The sequence below is a fragment of the Pyxicephalus adspersus genome, chromosome 2 (genome assembly GCF_032062135.1).
Source record: "Pyxicephalus adspersus chromosome 2, UCB_Pads_2.0, whole genome shotgun sequence".
In the NCBI taxonomy this organism is placed as follows: Eukaryota; Metazoa; Chordata; class Amphibia; order Anura; family Pyxicephalidae; genus Pyxicephalus; species Pyxicephalus adspersus.
The window spans coordinates 61,002,950-61,010,140 of record NC_092859.1 but is presented as its reverse complement, the minus strand read 5'-3'; positions in this window follow the sequence as shown (position 1 = coordinate 61,010,140).

The window sequence follows — 7,191 nt, the reverse complement described above, 5'->3', positions numbered from 1 at the left end:
TCTCTGAATTCTGCTCCAGGAAAAATTCTGATTATTTATTGTTTCTTTATTACAGCCAAGAATGGTGGGACTTTGATTTTGTTCTAGAAGTGTTTGTGTGCAGAGTGTTGTAAATGTTGTGATATGTTGTATTTTATTCTGATTGTTTTTACAATAAAAATATCCAGACTCTGCCATTGTGCCACTCTATGGCCTACTGATGCTGCCGCCACCTCCAAACTCTGTCATTGTGCCACTCTGTGGTCCTTGGCTCTTTGCTAAGAGACAACAGTATGTGTGCACTCCTTCAACTACGCAGAAGCTGAATGTGCTGAATGAACCCAGCTCACATTCCCTATTAGTGGGTGAACAATCCAACGCTTGGTGAATTATGCTACACAATGATAGTAAGAGCCAACATCGAAGGATCAAAAAGCGATGTCGCTATGAATGCTTGGCTTCCACAAGCCAGTTATCTGTCATTGTGCCTCTCTGTAGCCTCCTGATGCTGCTGCCACCTCCAGACTCTGCCATTGTGCCACTCGGTGGCCAGTTATCCCTGTGGTACATTTTCTGATACCTCCTGCTCCTAACCCAAAAATGGGAAGGATTACGAGGCCCCACTTTCACGGTCTGGATTCAGACTGAAAATCCTGATGCTGCTGCCACCTCCAGACTCTGCCATTGTGCCACTCTGTGGCCAGTTATCCCTGTGGTAATTTTTCTGACACCTCCTGCTCCTAACCCAAAAATGGGAAGGATTAAGAGGCCCCACTTTCACGGTCTGTATTCAGACTGAAAATCAAGATCAAGCAAGCTTTTGCCCTTCTGCTCCACGGGAGGGTTCTGTCCTCCCTGGGCTTGCCTTAGGACACCTGCGTTACCATTTAACAGGTGTACCGCCCCAGTCAAACTTCCCACCTGTCACTGTGCTCAGAACGGGTTCCACCTGACGTGCGCTGGGCGCTTGGAGCCAGAAGCGAGAGCCCCTCGAAGTCAAGTCCCCGCCTGATGCCACACATCAGATGCCAAGTGCTTCTTCTTTCACTCACCTTCGTAAGCGGTACTGGTTTTGCCACCCACCGCCCCACTCTGTCACCGGGTCACTTTGTGGTCTCCTGATGCTGCTGCTGCCATCTCCACACTATGTCACCTTGCCACTCTGTGGTATCCTCCTGATGCTGCTGCTGCCATCTCCACACTATGTCACCTTGCCACTCTGTGGTATCCTCCTGATGCTGCCGCCTGCCCAGTACAAAACTCTAGGTGCCAGATACTAATGCCGTCCACACTTTGTTCCAGAGCCCACCACCCCTTCCTCCTGCTGTTACTGCTGCCACCTGCCCAGTACCAGTACCAGCTGTAGATGCCAGTTAACAAGGCTGTCCATGCTGCATTTTAGAAAGTTACAGCTAGCAGATAGGAAAAGGCGGTGCCCTACAAAGCAATGTCTCCAGTAGCTACAGCTTGTACACTGTCCATATAGGTGATGGCCTCTTTGCCCTCCTTGGCCTCAACTTCTAATGCCCTCCTTGCTCCGTCTCAGGGCCCACCGCCTCCTCCTCCCAGTACCCAGCTCTAGATGCCAGACTAAACTCAAGCTCAACAGGGTCTTCTTTCCCCGCTCATTCCGCCAAGCTCGTTCCCTTTCATGTGGTTTCGCTACATAGCACGTAGGGACAGATTGGAATCTTGCTCATACATTCATGTCTCCAATAGCTACAGCTTCGACACTGTCCATATAGTTGATGGCCTCAACTTCCCAGCTCTAGATGCTAGACTAGACTCAAGCTCAACAGGGTCTTCTTTCCCCGGTGATTCCGCCAAACCTGTTCCCTTTCATGTGGTTTTGCTACATATTAGCTAGGGACAGATTGGAATCTCGCTCATCCAGTCATGTCTCCTTGCTCCATCTCAGGGCCCACCGCCTCCTCCTACTGCTGCCGCCTGCCCAGTAACCAGCTCTGGATGCCAGTTACCAATGCAGTCCCCGCTCTGTCTCAGAGCCCACTGCCTCCTCCTCCTGCTGTAAATGATGCTGCCGCCTGCCCAGTACCAAACTCTAGATTCCAGATACTAATACCGTCCACACTTTGTTCCAGAGCCCACCACCCCTTCCTCCTGCTGTTACTGCTGCTGCCTGTCCACTACCCAGCTGTAGATGCCAGTTAACAAGGCTGTCCATGCCGCATTTTAAAAAGTTACAGCTAGCAGATAGGAAGAGGCAGACCCCTACACAGCAATGTCTCCAGTAGCTACAGCTTGTACACTGTCCATATAGGTGATGGCCTCAACCACTAATGCCCTCCTTGCTCCGTCTCAGGGCCCACCGCCTCCTCCTACCAGTACCCAGCTCTAGATGCCAGCCTATACTCAAGCTCAACAGGGTCTTTTTTCTCCGCTGATTCCGCCAAGCCCGTTCTCTTTCATGTGGTTTCGCTACATAGTAGGTAGGGACAGATTGAAATCTTGCTCATCCATTCATGTCTTCAATAGCTACAGCTTCCACACTGTCCATATAGGTGATGGCCTCAACCACTAATGCCGTCCTTGCTCCGTCTCAGGGCCCACCGCCTCCTCCTCCCAGTACCATGCTCTAGATTCCAGTTAACAATGCCATTCACACTTCTCAGGGCCCACCGCCTCCTCCTCCTGCTTTCACTGATGCTGCCGCCTGCCTAGTACCCAACTCTAGATGCCAGTTACTAATGCTGTCCAAACTTCGTCTCAGGGCCCACTGCCTCCTTCTTCTGCTGTTACTGATGCTGCCGCCTGCCCAGTACCCTACTCTAGATGCCAGTTACCAATGCGGTCCCCGCTCCATCTCAGTGCCCACCGCCTCCTTCTCCTACTGCTGCCACCTGTCACTTGTAACTTATAACAGAGCTGTGTAGCTGGCTAATTTTTGGACTGAAAGACTCCCCTCAAAGACCTCTGCCTGTACTCTGAAGCCTGTGTATGGCTTGTAACGGAGCAGTGAAACCTGGTGGCTAATTTTTGTACCAGAGGAACCCCCTCTCTGTCTCTACTTGGAGACCGTATAAAATCCGGCATGTTCCCTTGACCGCCCCATAAAATGGCCTTGCCAGCAACAGAAAAAAGACTTCCTTATTTTTTTTTTACTTGTACAGTGTTGTGCAGAGCTGTGGGACTCTTGACATGTCTTTTTAAATGTATTTATAGGCTGTTGAAGCTCTACACAGTCCAGAAAGACAACAAGAATTTTCCCCCCATTGACTTTATTGGAGTCCGGATTCGACGTTTGATCACCCAAATAATAATGCATTATTCGACCGAATAGCGGTTTTGGCCGCTTAGGTTTGGCCCTGTGACTGCCCAAATAAGTGAAGTGTGCAGTGATTCTAATAGCAACGCCGGTCATCTGCATGTCATACTGACTCACAGTGTTATTTCACTAGCACAGCAGACTCCCTATGCGTGTTACTGCAAGGCACAGTGTTCTACACCACTATCAAGGCTGTAAATGGACGTTTTTTAATTTGATTCGCCATGAATAAATTCGGATAGAAGCAAGTCTTTTCGGAAAATTTGGCGAACTGGCTGATTAGAATTTTTGAGAAATTCGGTCATCTCTAGTCTTAATGAGTTAACTATGCAGAACAGATTTTTTTTTATTTGCAATATGAATATTAATATGTGGAAGCTGCATCAGCAACACACTATTCACTATTAAAGAAATGTCTTAATCTTTTCTGAAGTGATGCATCTGTATCATGAAATTTCAGTAAAGGGACTAATTCAGGGCACAATTGTATGTTCTTGAAATGACACCCCCCCCCCCCCCACACACACACACACACACACACACAGCCACCAATATTTACTTTATGTGTGTTCCCCTATTCTTTCATCAGAATATGTGCACTGGACTTACATTTCCTCTTTCTCTTTCACCAGGAGGAAAGCAAAATATATATTTTTTTCAAATATTTCTGTTTTGAATGTATGGAACAAATGTTTTGGATGTTTTGTAATTTTGCTACTTTTTTCTAAGAAATAAAATATTTAATGCCTTTTTCATCTGTTTCTGGATGGTACCATATATACCTGAGTATAAACTAAGTTTTTGTTTGCACTCAAAATTCCATTACAAAAAGAATCCTGGTTTATTCTCAGGTCCCACCAGTAGATGTTGTTTTGTCCTCATCATTTATTTAGGAGAAAGAGAAATAACATTAACAATAAATCATAATACAACAAATAATAAAGAGAAAGAGAGCGGGATTTTTTTTTCTGCGGCAATTCACAATTGTATTTACCATAAAACATAAAGAGAGATAATATTTTTTTAAACTGACTTGTGCAATAAAAATATTTACAGCCAAAGGCTTACATAATTTGGGTCTATCCCATTAACAATATGGGGTATTTGACCCTTTTATTAGACAGATTTTTGCCTAAATAGTTCAGGGAAAACACGGCTTGAATCCTGATGCGACTGGCTTCTTCAGGGGATGCGTATAGGCCGTTATGCAGAACTGTTATCGAAAATACAAACATATTTGCAGATGTAGTTATGAATTTGTACAATGTACTTTATATGTACCAAACATCAACCTAATATGTCATAAAGTATTAAAAAATAATGTGGTGTTGAGAGTAGCCTAATATGGGGGGCCTAATTCATCAAAGCAAAATCAGACGTTCTCTCGCGCATTCCTATGTGCGATCCAAAATCGGAGCCCTTTGATAAATTTATCAACCAAATTCCAGGCGCTGGCATATTCACGCAGAAGGTATTAACTGAAATGATCTCTCCGCTGGAGACGCGCATCCCCGACAGTTTGACACTGGCTTGCATTAAAAGTCACTGTTGATCACCCCCTTCTAATACAAATCATGTGCTCTATTGGTATCAGTGACACTGCTCTCTCTTGGTTTGCTTCCTATCTGTCTGACCGCTCCTTTTAAGTTTCTTTCAATAGTATCTCTTCCTCACCCACTCTCCTCCCTGTTGGTGTTCCCCAAGGGTCAGTCCTTGGACCGGTTCTCTTTTCCTGTACACCTCCTCTCTCGGTAGTCTCATATCCTCCTTTGGCTTACAGTACCATCTGTATGCTGATGACACTCAAATTTATCTGTCCACCCCTGACCTGTCTCCCTCAGTCTTGGATAAGGTCTCATGCTGCTTGCCAGCCATCTCATCATGGATATCTGACCGATTCCTGAAACTCAACCTGGATAAAACAGAACTCATCATCATCCCCCCCTCAAATTCCAAATCTCCCCCTGACATATATCTAGCTGTTAACAATACTGTTATTCGTCCCTCCCCTCAGGCACGTTGTCTTGGTGTCACCTTTTACTCGGCCCTCTCATTTACCCCCCATATTCAGAACATTTCCAGGTCCTGTCACTTTCACCTACGCGACATCTCCAAAATCCGCCCCTACCTGTCCCCTGAGAGCATCAAACTCCTTGTACATGCTCTTATCATCTCCTGTCTGGACTACTGTAACATCCTTCCCGCTGGTATTCCACTAACCCGACCCTCTCCCCCTCAATCTATCATGAATGCTGCAGCCAGACTCATCCATCCTTCCCTCCGCTCCTCTTCCGCTGCATCTCTTTGTAGTTCTCTCCATTGGCTTCCATTTCACCTTAGAATAAAATTTAAGCTCCTGTGCTTTGCCTTCAAATCCCTACACAGTTATTGTCCCACTTACATTTCTGACTTGGTAAAAAAAATACTCCCCCTGCCGCCCTCTCCACTCCTCCAATGACCTACTAATGACTTCCTCACTCATAACCTCATCACACGCACGGATACAAGACTTCTCTAGAGCTGCCCCGACTCTCTGGAATGGTCTTCCTTGTCCTATTTGGCTTGCTCCTACTTTCCTACTGTTTTTTGAAACCACCACTACTTCCCAGCAATACATATGTCCCATCCTATTGTGTGTGAAATTCCCCCACCTACTAGATTGTAAGCTCTTCGGGGGAAGGGTTCTTTCCTCCTGTATCATGGTCTGTATTAGTCTGTCATTTGCTATCCCTATTTATTGTACAGTGCTGCGTAATATGTTGGCGCTATATAAATCCTGTTTATTAATAATAATAATAATAATAATAATAATTAAAAAAACTCATTCATTCCAATAGCACACATCTTTCACTTAGCCCTAAAAAAATGTTTGGCCTGTTCAAATGTTCAAAACATTTAAATTAGGTGAAAAATAAGCAAATTTTTAAATGACCTAATATTTTCAGGTTTAGAAAGAGGTAACTGATTTCAGCTCTTTGCAGAGGTGCCTATCTAAACCCAAACAATGCTGGCCTCGAGGATCCACCTTGTGATAAATTCCAGCAAGCTCCGCCGGGCCAGAGCTCGCTTTTGCTAGCGAACCAGATTTTTTCCACAAACCTCAAAAGCACACACATAAGCTCTTGCTTGCTTCGATAGATATATATGTATTTATACATATATATATATATATACACGGTATTTATATATATATATATATATANGAGGCGGAGGAGTTGTGCTCGGCAAGAGGCGGAGGAGTTGTGCTCGGCAAGAGGCGGAGGAGTTGTGCTCGGCAAGAGGCGGAGGAGTTGTGCTCAACAAGAGGCTGACTGGGAAGTAATCCACAAAAGGGATCCAGGCTGACGAAAGAGCCAGAGGGATCCATGTTGAGAGAGAGACAGAAGAATGCATGTCAGAGAGAGATGAACTGCTCAGCAGGAAGGCTGAGGATCAGCCATTGTGTGGCAGGCTGGAGAGGCTTTGGAGGCAGCCCAGTTAATTCCTAGAGCTGTGGAGGAACAGAGCTCTGCCTTGCACCAAGAAAGTATGTAATGTAAGTGGAACATGTTTTGTTTTATTTAAAGACTGGCCTGGACTGGTTTAGCTTTAAACTGCGGGGTAGTTAGAGAATAGCTCACTATTCGATTCTGCAGCTATTTGCTCGAATATAGCAAAAAAATTTGGGTGGTCGAATGTCAAAGTGGAACACCAATAAAGTCAATGGGAGGAAAAATTCGGGTTTCTTTCAGCACTGTGCAGAGCTTATACAACCTCCAAACAGATGTAAAAAGATACATTGTAAAAGGATATATAAAAAGATACATTGTAAAAAGATACATTGTAAAAGGATACTGTTAGCACTGCAGGTCGTGCCGGCGCCGCTGCTCCTAATCGCAGGCATGGGCGCCGGGTTCTATCTCTCAGGTAACACTACCTATGTTCCA